Below are 17,298 nucleotides of genomic sequence, written 5' to 3' on the forward strand. Positions count from 1 at the left end.
GCCCAACCAGATTCCTCTCCAAACAATTAGAAAATCACATCAGAATTAATCTAGGAGCAAAGAAGCAGGTAATTGGCACTACAGGAAAGATCTGTCTCACTGGAAGGAAGCTAAGTCCCAGAGCAGCACAAGCAGTAGTCAGTCTCACAGCACAGGGTGTCTACAGCAAGGATCCAAGCCTAAGGCAACCCACTAGAGAGGTCCCACTCTCCTGCAAATCAGCAATCCTTCAGGCATATCAAAGACCTGAAAAGCCTTGGGAGTCTAGTCCTAGAGCTGACCAACAGCAAAACCCTGCCTCTGAGGTCTACCAGAAAAGAGAACCATATTTTGACAGCAACCCTGCAACAAGGTTCTGATTCTGGAGCAGACCAGCAGCTAAATCTCACACCTAGGAGAGGCCAACAGGGATCCCCCACTTTCCAGAATGAGCCAAAAGGAAAACATAACTTCCAAAGAAAGCAAGCAGCTAAACCTTGAAGTCCAGTGAAAGCCAACAATAAAACCCAGAGTTTCAACAAAAAATCATGGAACAATGCAGCGACCTTTTTCTCAACAGTGTATGTCATCTATACAAAAATTGGCAGTGTATTAGGACATAAAACCTCACAAACTAAAACAGAAAAGCAGAAATAATAAATGCATCTTTTTCAGATCATAATGCAATGATCATGACATTTAATAAATGACAATGCAAAGAAAGATGAGATTAATTGGAAATTAAATAACCTAGCATTTAAAAATCAGGTCAAAGAAGATTCATAGAAAAGGAACAATAATTTTATTAAATAAAAATTTATATACATAACAACAACAAAAAACTCTGGGTTGGTCACCCTTATGTGTGGGATTATTCAATTTTATTAATTCCTCCACTGATTTTCATGATTTCCAATTTGGTAATTAATTAGGGATTTGCAATTTGTGTTTTTTTTGAAAAAAAAATGTCTTATTTTTAGTTACATGCCCAAATTATTGATGGTTTTTCTCTACTTTATTGATGCAAACAATTGGAAATATAAATTTTTTCCTAACTAATGCTTTTGCTGCATCACATAAATTTTAGTATGTTGTCTCATTATGGTCATTTAAAAAAATAAAAATACTGTTTTCTATGATGCCTTCTTTGACCACTTGCTTTTTTAATCTTAGATAATTTAATTTCTAATTAATTTTAATTTCTCTTTGTATTATAAATTATTAAATGTAATTGTCATTGTATTATGTTCTGAAAAGGATGCATTTACTATTTCTGCTTTTTTGTTCTATTTTGTGCTTTATTTCCTACTACATTGCCAATTTTTGTGTACATGACATATACTGCTGAGAAAAACATATATTCCTTTCTATTTCCATTTAGTTTTCTCCAGAGAGTTATCATATCTAACTTATTTCCAGAATTTTACTCACCTTCTTACCTACTTTCTTGTTGCTCTATTGATTTAGGGGATTTAGATTTATCTATTTCTGAGAGGGAAAAGTTGAAGGCCCCCATTAGTATGGTTTTATTATCTATTTCCTATTATATTCATTTAACTTCTTCAAAAATTAGACACTACACTATTTGATGTATATTTATTTAGTAATGATATGACTTCATTGTCTATGGCATCTTTGAGAAAGATATAGTTTCATTCTTTATTTCTTAATTAGATGTAATTTTGCTTTTGCTTTGTTTGAGGTCATGATTGCTAGATCTCTTTCTTTGTTTCAGCTAAAGATAATAGATGCTGCTCCAGTTACTTGTCCTTATCCTATGTATATCTCTGTGCTTTAAATATGTTTCTTGAAAAAATAAACAAACAAAAACAATCCATCACGTTTTATAATTCCTTTTTTTAAAATCCATTCTATTATCTATTTTTATTTTAAGGGCAAATTCCTTCCTATTCACAGTTTTAATTATTATAACTAACTGCCAAACTATATGTTTTTGCTTGTTTAGCACCCTGTCTTTTATCCCCCAACCATTTCCTTCCTCACAAGTGTTTTACTTCTGGTCACTATATTTCTCAATTTATACTCTCCTTTATTAGTTCTCTTTCTCCTTCTATTGTCACTTTTCCTTTTTACTTCTTTATAGGGTAAAATAGAGTTCTATATATAACTGAATATATATCTTATTTCTTCTTTGAGTTAATTTTGATGAAAGTAAGGATTAAGTTTTATCTGCCACCCCACCTCCTTCCCCCTTTTTTCAGTTCTTTGTAATAGCTCTTTCTTACCTCTTGTACATGGATTAATTTTTCCCAATCTATCTCCCCCTTCTTCCAGTGCAATTTTCTTTCTTATTTTTTTTTCGGGGGAGGATACCATTCCATCAAAGTAATTTTTTGGCCATACATTCTATTCATATATACCCTTTCTAATTGTTCTTATAGCAACAAAGTTGCTAAGTTTTAAATATTATCTTAGATATAGAAATATAGACAATTTAACCTTATTGAATTCCTTCTGCTTTCTCTTTGTTTCTTTTTTACCTTTTCATGTTTCCCTTTAGTTTTGTATTTGGAGGTCACTTTTTAAAAGTAAACTCTGGTCTTTTAATTAGAAATGCTTGCAAGTGCTCTATTTCATTAAATATATATGCATGTGTGTGTGTGTGTGTGTGTGTGTGTGTGTGTGTGTGTACTTGAATGATTATATTAGTTTTGGTAGGTAGGTGACTTTCAGTTGTAATGACTCCTTTGCCTTCTGGTAAATCATATTTCACATCTTCCAATTTTTTTTAATATGGAAATTGCCAAATCCTGTATAATCTTAACTGCATGATATTTGATTGTTTTTTTTTTTTTGCTTGCAATACTTTCTTCTTAATGTATGAACTCTAAAATTTTACTATGATGTTCCTAGGATCTCTTATTTTGTGGGGATCTCTTTTAGTCAGTGACCAATGGATTCTTGCAATTTCTGTTTTACCTTCTGGTTTTAATATACTTGGGCTATTTTCTAAAAAGAATAGAAAAAGTGCAAATTAAAAATCCCCAATTAAATACTAAATTGGAAAGCCTGAAAATCAATGGAGGTAGTAACAAAAGTGAATTAAGAAAACCATTGAACTAATAAATAAAGCCAGAATTTGGTTTTCTGAAAAAATAAACAACAATAAAAGAGATGACATTGGTTAATTTGATTTAAAAAGGAAAGAAGAAAAACAAATTACTACTATCAAAAATGAAAGGGGTGAATTCATTAGCAATATTAAGATAATTGTTAGAAGTTATTTGCCCATTTATATGCTAATAAATTTGACAATTAAATTAAATGGATGACTGTCTATATATATGAAAAACAAATATAATATAACTAAAATATTAGATAACTAAATATTGTATAAAATATTACATGCATATATATTGAACAAGCCATTAATGAACTTTTAAAAAATTAATAAAGCTTTTTAAAAATATATATGCAAAGATAGTTTTCAGCCTTCACCTTTGTAAAACCTTGTGTTCCAATTTTTTTCCCCTTCCTTTCTCCTAATCTCCTTTACTAAACAGCAAGTGATCCAATATAGAGTAAACATGTGCAATTCTTCTAAACATGTTTCCACATTTATTATGCTGCACAAGAAAAATCAGATTGAAAAAGAAAACAAGTAAGGAGAAAAAAGCAAGCAAACAATAAGAAACAAGATGAAAATATTATACTGTGAGACATATTCAGTCCCCATAGTCCTTTTTCAAGATGCAGATGGCCTTCTTCATTACAAGGCTATTGGACATCAATGAACTTCTTGAGAAAAAATCCCCAGGACAAGATGTATTTGCAAGGAAATTCTACCAGACATTAAACAAAATAAATCCCCAAATTATATAAACTATTTGAACAAATAGACAAAGAAGAAGTACTATCAGTTTCTTTTTAGGATACAATTATGGTACTGACACCCAAATCATCAAGAGCCAAAACATGGAATGATAATTATAGACCAATTTTTCTCATGAGTATCGATTCAAAAGTTTTAAATAAAACAACACAGAGATTATGAAAATATACCAACAGGAAAATACATTAAAACCAATTGGCATTTATGCAGAAATGCAGGACTGGTTCAATATTAAGAAAATTATCAACATAATTGACCATATTTATAACAAGACCCATAAAATCATGACTATGTCAATAAATGTGATAAAAGTCCTTGACAAAAGATAGTACCAATTCCTATTAAACATAAAAATATGAATTTTCCCTTACAATGATAAGTAATCTTTGTCTAAAATCATCAGTAAACATTGTCTACAATGGAATAATTTAGAAGTCTTCCCAATACAATCAGGAGAGGAAAGGGGAAAATGAATAAAGTAAAAAGTGCATAGCAGAGCACAAAAGAAAACCACGAAATTTGTTATATTTATTATATAGGCTTTCTTGAAATGGAAATATATTGTTTTATTTTTTAATCCTCTCATTTTCTTTTGCATACATGGCAATTTTCCCCTTAATTTGTATTTGTTATAAATAAAAAAAGGGGAAAGAAAAATTTTACTAATATGGAAAAGTTTTTTGTGTAGACTATATCTGATTGCTTACCATCTCTGAAAGGGGAAGTTTTTACTCCTTTTGTAGTTGAAAAAAATCCCCATCAATCTGTAGGGAAGAGACATTTTACAACAGTTAGGATTACAACTGAGTACTTCGGCTTTTTAAGTAGGGCTGCTGTTGAAGACCTCTTTCTATTCAGTGGAAAACTGATACACCAGTGTGGGTAGAACAGTGACCCTTAACAAGTGATAAATTTCAGGCCTTAGTAGATATAGTGCAAGAGCAACTTGACCAAGGACACTTACAACCTTCTCAAAATCCTTGGGATTCTCCTGTATTGGTTGTAAGAAATCTGGAAAATGGAGGATGTCTGAGATGAAGTGAGTCTGAGTCCAAGGTTTGTACTTCAGCCTCCAGTCCTTTCATCTTCTCTAGCTCTGAATCTGACTGAGGCTCCCACTTTATATGCTCTACACTGAGTATAAACCCATCATTATATCACTAGGAAACCATTATTTGTTGTAAGATTAAATCAATCATACTGAACTTAGAGAACTATTAAGCACCATGCTAAACTAGATAACAATTGTATCATCAATTGCACTGGCTTAATATATTGTAAGAAACCTTGTTTCAGAGTTCTGGCCCATAACATACAATTTTAAATAATTTTTTAATTAGGCAAAAGACAATAAATATAAACTAGTATGACTTATTTCTGCTGTTCAATTGCTGGGAACAATGCACAATGTGTCCCAAATTTATGTTTCTTTCCTATACAACTAACAGATTGGTATATCGACATCCAATGCCCCCTCTTAGTATCATCTTAATGGCCTTTGGCATAGCTAACCCATGACTTTGTCTCTTTCCTTATGTTCCAAATCCACAGTCAGTAATTTTATCTTTAGGGGCTGAATTTTCTTCATTTATAAAATGAGAGCATCAGTAAAGATGACCATATGTAAGGACCTTTACTTTGATATTTATTCTGGTAGAGCTATAACCACACGGATGTAGGTACTCTGTGTAATAACATGAATCACAACTCATCCATTCCTATGTAATTTTTGTCCATGTCCTTCCATAAAACTATCACCCAGTGTGCTGTAGAATTTCCTCTTGTTTTCTTGACTTTGCATGTGTTATTAGGGATGGCAACTGGCTAGCTCTCATTCTGATTAGCCATCTTTGTTACCTAATTACATTTTTGATGCTATCATTAACTATACTTCTCCTGCACAATTTACATGCTGCAGTCTAGTTTTTACCCAAAGTGAACCTCTGCATTGACCTATGGACAACTTGTAACTTTGATTTTTTCAGTAATTGTGATATTCTATGCCTCAAAACTATATAACATCACTGAAAAGAAATTACCATTAAAAAGATGGACTTTCATTTCAAGATTATTGAATTATTATTAATTAATAATTAAGACTATTAAAAGAATTATGCATTTCCCAAAGATCATCCAACTTGCATTCTTCCTTATTCAAATTTCTTCCAGCACCAAAATTATTATAATCCTTTGTAAGCTTTCTGATGCTTCAAATCAGATGTTTCACTAGGTGCCATTGGCAACATAAGAATTTAATTTCCATCTTCCTCCTGTCCATCTCAAATAATAAAATGCCTAGTATTTCTGGTAGGGTTTAATCACATTCCAAGAATAAAATTTGATAAAAGATACAGTCACTTAGCATACCTATTTGTTTCCAAAGTAACATCTTACCACCCCTCACAAAGACATAGTTTGATAGGCTAGATAGAGTGTTCAATTTGGAGTCTGAGTATTTGTTTACAATCATTCCTCTTCCATTTACAAACCTGTATGGCTTTAGGGTTAGTGACTTCCTATTTGTAGAATTCTCATTTTTTTCATTTATAAAATGAGTCTGTTGAGGTAGTTAGAGATCTAAAACCTTGGTTTGGCTGCACTGAAGCCCACATCCCAGTAAAGCCTAAATGAGATTAAAATATAATTGAGAAATATTTAACAAAATAAATAAAGATAAAATGGAATATAGATAATGTTAATATGTGGTTTTCCAAATCATATGAGGCTAATAGGGAACATTAAGTACATTTTATTAGCTTAGATGACATCTGTGAACACTTCCAAGCCTAACTCCACTATCCTATGATCCTTGAAAGAATATAGAATCAAAGATCTTATGATATTATAATGCTGGCTGGTCCTGAGAGCAATTACTCTACATGATTTGTTTTTCAAACACAGGGGTCAAAATGACTTTCCTAAAAGCTGACTTTTCCCAGGAGATGCCTATTATGCCTAAGTCCTCAACATATAAATAATTGAATTAGTCCATATTAACAATCATCAATAGTAAAAGTACACAGAACATAAAGAAAGCACCTAAAATAATGTTTTTGAACCAGCTGCTAAATTAAGTAATGTATTTGTTTTATTGCACATTTGCATAATAGGGCAAACTAGAAACTCTCCCTAACAGATGTGCTGATGGCAGGGAGATTTGATTACTGGCTTCTGTTATTAATCACTGCACAAATCTTAAATGATTTGTTTCTATGGTTTGATCAATTTATACCCGAGTCCTTGCATTTATGCACACAATATAGGGATAAAACATCTGTTCACACCTTGAACAGGGGCATTCACATAAAGGGCTTGAAGTTTTGTTAACTGAGACTCAAGATCCTTTGGCTAAAGGCTGATTCTGTCTTAAAGATTTCATTATTTCTAATTAGGCTAATTAATAGCTGAAAGTCATTTTGCAATCTCCTTAATACCCATGTTTGGGTGCTTATTATTTTGTCCGGATGTTGCCAGAAAGATCAAGAAAAAAACAAAGTAATTGGAATTTTATAATGCAAGAAACCAAATCTTACAGGGATAAATTATTTTATTCACCAACAGTAGAAATTGTCATTTTGGAGAATTATAGAATGTATGATATTATTGAGGGAAGATCTCCTTAATTAATATTTTATATTGATTGTTGTTTAATTTTAAATTCAACATTTCCTAATTTCTTATCTATAGTTTCCATTGACCTTTTAAATAGATATGATATATTTTATGATGATGCATACCAAGAATAAATCAAGACAGCAAAAATTTTTCATTCATTTCCAATTAAACATGATAAATCCATTGTACTCACACATAAATGTCTCTTCCTCCCTAGACATTTTTGTATCAGTATTGCATAATATAGTCAATATTTTTTTTCTTAGCAAGTAATGAGATGTTTTTGAATATCCACAATTTGGATTTGCATCTCAATGTTCCATTTTTGTTCTTTTTTCTCATATGCCTTCTTTTTATATTTTAAGGCAAAGGTCAGTTTCAGAGTTACACTAAATATATTCCCTCTATAAGAAGATATGCTCCTTGAAGGCAGAGAATATTTTTTAAAATTCATTTTCGGATCCTTAGCTTCTAGTTTTGTAACTGACAAAGAGTGAATGTTTAATAAATATTTGTAGAATGAAATCATTTTGATAGATTTAAAGGTCATCTATTCAACTACATTTTACAAATAAAAGGGTAAAAAGACTTGTTCAATTCCCATAGTTATTAAGGACAGAGCTGATTTTTGGCAGTGATCTTCTCATTTTTATTCCAGCTCTCTTTTCAATTCACTGTGCTACTTCCAAGATTTGAGAACTTGGAGATCTACACTATGGTGTATTATAACACAACAAATATACATATATACATATATGTGTGTATATACACAAATATATATGCATAAATACATTTGTGTTTTTATATGTGTATACACATATGTATGTACATGTGTATTCTTCAGTTTTTCCAGTTAGTGTTCTAATTTACCCTGTGTAGACAAATAGAGCTAAATACAAAGCCTAAAAATGGAATTTTTGAAACCACATTAAGACTTTGTTTGTGATACTTGTTTTTTAAAATTACATTTAAAAAATTAAAATGTATACATTTCACTCTATCAGAGGAACTACTGCTCTGGTTGGATTCATTGCTTTTTTACAGTTCATTTTTGGGAGCTAATGAAGCATCACGTATTGGTTTCAAATTCAAAGCATATGTAGTCACTGAGGCATTTTTTTTATACAGGCTGATCTCACAAAGAGCTCCAAATGTGGTCATCTTAGAAAATGCAATTTGGTCAAATGCTGAAAACTTTTTCCCAGATGATGATAAACCTTCTCTAGTGAGTTGCCTACTAGAACAGAAACTGCCTATAAAATCTACTCCCATCTCGCGATGAAAATCACATGAGAGCAGATAAAAATATTTAAAGAACTTGCATGTCAAATTCCATGAAAGGCAATGAGGAAATTTGAATAAATGCATCAAGATCCCCAGAAAGGAAAAAAAAAGTTAGAGGACAATGGGAAAAGATGTGGAATAAGATAATGTAATCCAGACAACAAACTTAACTGCATTACAGATCCAGAGCTTTCTCCAAAGTCATTAGCGCCATTGCCGGGGGTGTCTGCCAAAGAGCCAGATGTCATTCTGCCATAACTTGGCATCTGATGGCTGTCATTTACAAGACAGAAGCGAGCAAGGGAGTGCTGTAATTAGGTGCTCTGAATGGAACCTTGTCTTCTAACAATGTCGGGAGGCTTTATTGGTGATTGTCTTAAAAATGCTAAAATGTTGGTATACATTGAACACATGCAAAGCAAAGAGATGAAGGAATTCTGGGATCTGGCTATGCTTCAATCTTTTGAAAGCAGGTATTTAAAAAAAAAATTCTTCTGGGAAAATATACCCCAGTGCAAATAATGGGTTCAGAGGAATGAGGGGAAATCCCATCTTTGAATGGTCCTGCCCACTCTGGAATGATGATTATCTAAAATCAAAGCATAAGAATTACTACTTACATTGTGGATCCCAGATTCTCTTTTTGGAAGACCCCTCATTTAGAGTAGACTCAAAAAGGGAGGGTCCATTTTCTGAGAATTCAGAAATGATTTCTGAAATCATGCTACCACAACATTTTTGCATCTACCTTGTGTCCTGAGGGTTCTGCTGCTATGGTTTTGAAAGTCCTCAGCAACTTCTGCCAGCTAAAAGGTTACCCAACTACCAGGAAGCTACTTCAAGTCTTTGTCCCTAGATAGGAGAAACCATATCTGATCTAAGAACTGTGATTCAACAGAATTTAAGAAGTCTGACTGGAAAGTGGGAAGGCTCTTTTCAGAGAAGTACATTTTTAGTGAGGCTATGAGTATAAAGGGAACACTCATGCAAAGTGATCAATCACTATATAAAAAAAACTTAATGACAATATAGCCAATGGAGAAGCATTCCTACTTTATTTAAGAGATATGTGTTGTGTGTACAATAACTAAGTTTGCTGAAGTAAAGGGTGGATGAGACTAGATTTGAAAATGAACTCTTTCTGCCAACTCACAAAAGTGGGAAGAACAATTCTGGGAGTTTGCCTTGGTAAGCATTATTATTTTATTTATTTTATTAGTTGAATTGAGGGCAAGAGGGGTACAACTTTGTAGAAAAATCTTGAGTACTGTGGGGTCTCATCTGAAAAAATGAAGAGATTGGACTGGATCAGGAATATTATACCTAAATAAAAAAGAGGGGGTCACAACAATCTGAAGCACCAGTGACATTATCTTAGAAAGTCTTAACATTACCTAAGTTCTATTGCATTTTAATTTACTTTGTTAAATATCTCCCAAATATTTATATTTTAATTTAATTTGGGCCACATTTAGCCTTTGACAACCCCAGAATGAATGGCCTTTAACCTCCTCCCTTCGGACTCTTAAGCTATAATTCTTTAATTTATTCTTCTGGCCAAGTCCATTAAATGCTGTATACTTTGAACACTTCTCTAGGACTCATCTTCAAAGTCATAGATGAGCAACTTGATTGAAGAGATTTCCCACCCCCAGAATTCCATACATTTAGGAAATCAGAGACCTTTTAGAAATTAACTTTCTTTATGGTCAAATGACAGTTTGGAAAATACTTTTAAGTCCTGTCCTAACTTTTTCTTTTCCTTCTCCCTCTCAATAAACATTATTCTGAAAAGTTTGTATGTGAATTGAATTGTGTGAGAATGTGTGAAATTTTGGATATGGGAATGATATTATGTTAAATATTTATATAGTACAGTATTACATTATATAATAAATTATATATGTATTTAATAAATTATATATTTACAAATTCTTCTTTTATTTTATAAATTAAAAAATTTAAAAAGTTCCTAACCATTACCTGAATCCCCCCCTTTCTTTAAAGATTCCTTGGATAACCCCAATCTGAAGTTATCATTTCAGTATCACTAGTATTAAATCATATTGACCACATATGCTATGCAGAGCATATTCCAGATATGGTTGATACTAGGAGAGAGTGCCAGGCTTAATAGTGTTCCAATCTAATTGGAAGTCAGACATGTACATTAAAAGACAAATAACAAAACATGATATCAAATGTCAAGGTTAAGTGAAGGGTTCAATTGATCAATGCTTTTAAAGTTTGTAGGAAGAAGAGAATTTTAAGAATGAGAGTAGAAAGAGGCAGATTCTTGGATTCATCCTTGAAAGAAGGCTGGGATAAAGGAAGAGAATAAGCATTTTTAGAGTATCTAGTATGTTCTAAGTGCTTTGTAAATCTGATTTTTACTTGACCCACCAATAATCATGGTACTAATATTATGCTCATTTTACAGTTGAGGAAATTGAGATAGTCCGAGGTTATGCAGCTTGCTCAGGGTAGCACGGAAAATCTCAGGCTGTATTTGAATTCTGGTCTTCTTGTTTCTAGGTCCTCTGAATTACTTGGCTGCCTCTAAAGACAATGTTGAATTTAGAAAATTTAAGGAAGAGGAAGGAAGTTTAAAATAGTAGCAATGTAAGGTTTTAAAGGAGAATGGGTTTTGGAGAAAAGACAATGAATTTGGTTTTAGACATGTTAACTTTTAGGTGACAACTGGATATGTTTTCATCCCATGTAGCACTTACTGCATCATTCATTGGAAACTAATTAGGTATTGTCTGTGGACATATAGTCTATTGCCAACTAGGATTATTATCTAAATCTGGTATTATTAACTTATTATAAGATTTTTTAAATACCCTTATTAAATTATGAATTTCTACAGGGGAAAGATGATGCCTCCGTGTTCTTCCATGCCACCTAACACACTCCCTTAAGCATGCTAAATCAATCTATGGTCTCACTAATGTGTATATTTTCTCCAAACATGCATATTGCAACCCATTTATGCTAGTCCATTTTTTGAAATTTTTGTCTATAACTTACCATCACTCTCCACACAGGATCTATCCAACATGTCTTCCTTGCTTTCTCCTGATATTGTGAATTTACCATTTCAGCATGTGGGCTGTCCATCTGCTGTCCCTTACGTTTACCACATGACCAACCCACCTTCCATTTCATTCATGCACTGCTTTTATAATAGCCTTGCATTTGCTAATTAAATATTTGTTTATTTTATTTCTTTCATAAAGTTTCCAAGCTAGAAAACATCTTAGAGGTTATCTAATTCAAACTCCTCATTACGCTGATGCCCAATGCCAGGTAAGGTTAAGTCACTCGTCTAATTTCAACTAATTATCAGATTGCAAAGCTGGGATTTAAATCTAGGTCTTGTGATTTTTTTACTTCTCATCCAGTTCTGTTTCCACCACACTTTACTATCTTCATGTGTGCCAAATTTATAATGATGTTACTATTCAGTTTAAAATCATCCCTGGACTATATCTCTCCCTATGGACATTAAAAAAAAAGAAAGAAAAGAAAAGAAAAAAAAGGAAAGAAAGAAAACTTTCTTCAATAGCAGCATGGCTGCCACACTGATAAGTCTGTCTTTCTAAGTCTGTAACATCATTCCCAGAGGTAACATTACCTTGTGCAATGTGGCCACTGGGGAGAGAACCAGGAATAATAGGTTCGAACTGTGACAAAATGGGGTCTAGGTTAAGTATTAAGAAAGAGACTTTGAGAATCAGGTCATTTAAACACAAGAAGAATTTCCTTTGGGAGACACTGGAAACATCTTCATTGGAAGTGTTTTTTTCTTTTATTTAAGAATACCTGGGACTTAAGCTTAACAATTTTGAGCATCATCTCACTGCAGGTAACTGACTTTTTCCTTCTCAATACCAAATGATAAGGAAATGTCCATTACTTCTGGCATATTGATACTTTGGACCACTCATGACCCAGAAAAAAAATTCAAGGAATTTCCTGTTCTCTAGTTCTTTTTAGTATTTTTTTTCAAACCAAACGTTTCTAGTGAATGGAAAAAGAAATGGGGAAATGGAGTTATCTAAATATCCACAGATGTCATCACCAGTGGTAACATCCACCACCAAAAAACCAATTTTGAGGTTTGGGCTAACTTTTTTTTTAGGAATTTTTTTAAGGAATCTCATTTTGGAAATGAGGCCTTTATCAGAATCTTTAACTGTAAAGACGTTTTCCCAGTTTATTTCTTCCCTTCTAATCTTGTCTTCATTGGTTTTGTTTGTACACAAACTTTTTAACTTTATATAATCAAAATTTTCTATTTTGTGATTGAAAATCATCTCTAGTTCTTCTTTGATCACAAATTCCTTCGTCCTCTACAAATCTGAGAGGTAAACTATCCTATGTTTTTTAAAATTTATTTATAATATCATTCTTTATGCCTAGATCATGAACCCATTTTTATCTTATCTTGGTGTATGGTGTTATGTGTGGCTCAATGCCTAGTTTCTACCATACTAATTACCAATTTTCCCAGCAATTTTTGTCAAATAGTGAATTCTTATCTCAAAAATTAGGAACTTTGGGTTTGTCAAACACTAGATTGCTGTAGTTATTGCCTATTTTGTTCTGTGAACTTAACCTATTCCATTGATTAACTAATCTATTTCTTAGCCAGTACCAAATGGTTTTGATGACCACTGCTTTATAATATAGTTTTAGATCAGGTACAGCTAGGCCACTTTTATTTGATTTTTTTCATTAGTTCACTTGAAATTCTTGACCTTTTGTTCTTCCAGATGAATTTTGTTGTTATTTTTTTCTAGGTCATTAAAATAGTTTCTTGGGAGTCTGACTGATATAGCGCTAAATAAATATATTAGTTTAGGTAGTATTCTCATAAAGATCTCATTTCTAAAATATATAAAGAACTGTATTAAATTCAAAAGAATACAAGTCATTCCCCAATTGATAAGTGACCAAATGATATGAACAGAAAAATTTCAAATAATGAAATTAAAACCATCTATAGTCATATGAAAAAAATGCTCTCAATTACTATTGATTAGATATATGTAAATTATTAAAACTACCTCACGCTTCTCCGATTGACTAAGATGAAAACTAAGATTGAAAAGATAATGATAAATGTTGGAGGGAATGTGGGAAAACAGGGATACAAATGCATTGCTGGTGGAGTTGTGAAATGATCCAACCATTCTTGAAAGCAATTGGAACTATGCCCAAATGGTTTATAAAACTGTGCCTACTCTTTGGCCCAGGAATGCCACTACTGGGTCTGTATTTCAAGGAAATCATAATGGAGGGGAAATGACCCACATGTACAAAAATTTTTGTAGCAGCTCTTTTTGTGATAGCAAAGAATTGGAAAATGAATAGATGTCCTTCAATTGGGGAATGGCTGAAAAAATTGGATGTTTAAAGGTAATTGAAATTATTGTCATATAAAAATGATAAACAAGCTGATTTTAGAAAGGTCTGGAAAGATTTACATGAATTGATGCTGAGTGAAACAAGCAGCACCAGGAATACCTTGTACACAATAATATCAAGAATACGATGATCAACTATGAAAGACTTCATTCTTCTCAGTGATTCAACGATCCACAGCAATCCTAATAAATTTTGGATAGAAAATTCCATCTGCATCCAGAAAAAAAAGAACTATGGAGATTGAATGTAAATAAATACATGCTATATTTACAACTTTTTTTCTGCTTTTTTTCCTCTGCCGTGGTTTTTCTCTTTTGTTCCGATTTTTCTCTCCCAACATGATTCATAAAGCAATTTGTATTAAAAATAAATAAATGGATGAATGAATAAAGAAAGAAGAAAAGAAAAAAAATCTGGATTCTAGTCCTAAATTTACTACTTTGGGACATTGGGCAACTCAAACACTCTGGGCTTTTTGTTTCTACATCTATTTCTACATTATCTATCTCACAGAATTACTGTTAGGAGAAATAAATAAATAATCTGTGGGCAACACTTTTGGAGACTATAAAATGCTGGGTAAATGTAAGGCATTATACTTGGTTGCCAAGTCCTACTCTTTATTTTCAATGTTTCTCACGTTCACCATCTTTTTTTCTTTTTTACTACTTCCATTCCAATTCAAATCCTAATCACCTCACATTTAGACAATTATAAGAACCTTCTAATTGGTATTCTGCCTCCACTTTCTCCCCCAGCCAATCTGTCTTAATCACTTCCATCAAAATATCCTTCCTAAAGCACTGCTTTGATTGTGTCATTCTATTGTTTAAACCTTTTCCATTGCTTGCTAAATAAAGTTCTGCATAACCTAGGACTTATAGCCCTTATGATTTAGTCCAAAGTTTTTACTCTTATCTCTCATTATTTCTCCATATGTGCATATATCCAAGCCAAATTGAATGATTTGCCAGATTCTAAACAGGCCACTTTTAGGAGCTTTAGTTTACCTTATTTTATAAAAATGAAGGAGGTGGATTAGATAACCTTTAAGGTCACTTTGTGACTTAATAATCTAACAATTCATGATTCCAGTTCCTATTCATTTCTGCCTTTGCTTATGCAGAGCTCTCAAACTGGCTTTCCACACATCTCCAACTATACATACATACTCACAACTATACTTAGGAAAATCTTAATCATTTGTCAAGGTCTAACTCAAACTGAGACATCTGGGTGGCACAGTGGGAAAAATATTAGACATGGAGTTAAAAGGACCTCATTTTGTAATCCATCCTGAAATACTAAATAGCTATGTGATTCTGGACAAATCATTTAACTTCTCTTTGATTCAATGGTGTTATTGTGAGGATCAAATGGGATAATATTTGTAAAATATTTCCAGTACCTGGAAGATAGTAGACTCTTAATAAATGCTTGTTGCCTACTTCCATAACACTCCCTTTAATTTTTTCAGTTAACAGTGATTATTAAGTATGGTTGTACATTGTATTTATTTGTGTATATTCCATATTTTATTTCTAGATTTTAACTTCTTTAAGGGTAGAAACTATCTCATTCATCTTTGTAACAACTTGCCCATATTAGCTATTCAATGTCTATGTTGAATGAATGAATGGATGGATTATTTCTCCTAAACCAATACCAATAACAAACATCCAGGATTTAGAGGGAAAATAGAACAGATTTGGGCACCATTAAGAAAACCCTATGCATAGAGCTCATTTGCAATTTGAGATCACAATGAAGGATGTGGGTTTGCTAAAAGAGAAAACCAAAATTTCAGATAAAATTGTGTAAAATCACATATGTACAATATGGCTTTTAACCTTATAGAGCTTTCTAAAATATAGATCAGTAATTATTGTCATTACCACAGTACCTCCCTCATAAAAGGGTCATATATTGAAATAATGCCACAGCCATGAAACAGTTTTCATAGTGATTTGCAAGGGTTAGCATCTAAGATATCCTCCAGCTCATAGCGCTGCCACCTAGGTCAAAAAAGAATCTGTGGTTCTGAGACATATACAACCATATCTCATGGCCTCCCATTTACATGCTTACCTTTAATAGATCATTGAGATGGCACAACTAGTTCAAAGTATATGAAATGGCAAAGAAAGAAAATGAAACAAATAGTTGGTATAGTGAATAGAGTACTTAGCTTGGAGTAATGAGGACTTGAGTTCAAATCCAGCTTCAGACACTTACTAGATGTTATGACCTTAAGCAAATAATTTAACTTCTGTTTTTCTTGATTTCTTCAACTATAAAATAAGAAAAATAACAACATCCACCTCACAAGGTTGTAAAGATTGAAAAGGGTATATGTAAAGAGCTTAGCATAGTCTTTGGCACATACTATATACATGCTTATTCTCTTCACTCCCTCAATAAAACATTTCTTTCATAAACTTGAGCTGTGCTCTTCCAAAGCATACCCAACTCCTTAGTGGGAAGAGTGAATTCTATGGGAACAAATAAGTCATACATGGAAGTAACACATATGACTAGGATATATCCCTAGGGAAGTGCTCCTCTTAGAAGTACATGGATTCAGACATCTAATATTATGTGATTGCTTCTGTCTTCTAGTGATATATTTGTACTGCTCCCATAAGACCTATTTCTGGCTGGTTTTATAAGCTCCATTCGAATCATCTTTGCTGGCTACTACTCTCTTGGAGTCTCTACTGGATGTTTCACAACCGGATGCTACTCTGCTGGATACTACTTGGCTATAGTCTCTACAGCCTCCAGCTCCTGGATCCACTGAAATACTTGGCTATCTCTTCCAGAGCAAGTGCTGCCATGATTTTTAAAGCTTAAACCCAATAGATTTTTTCCCATCTCTCTTAGAAATTTCAGAACCACTTGTTTAGCATCAGTAATCTCTTGAGTTCTTCTTTTTTGTTCCCTTAGTATCTGGATTACTGAGATCTCTCAGCTTCCCTAGGGGAGAATCTAAGACCTTGGAACCAATAAGTTTAGAAGAAGGAAGAATATTCTTTAAAGTTTAATCTTTTTTCCTATTCCTTGGTCCAGGGACTTGGGTACCTTGATCAGAGCCTCAGTTTACTTGTTGGTGAGCATTCCATATTACATTA

Source organism: Antechinus flavipes, chromosome 2 (genome assembly GCF_016432865.1).
Source record: "Antechinus flavipes isolate AdamAnt ecotype Samford, QLD, Australia chromosome 2, AdamAnt_v2, whole genome shotgun sequence".
NCBI classification, from domain to species: domain Eukaryota; kingdom Metazoa; phylum Chordata; class Mammalia; order Dasyuromorphia; family Dasyuridae; genus Antechinus; species Antechinus flavipes.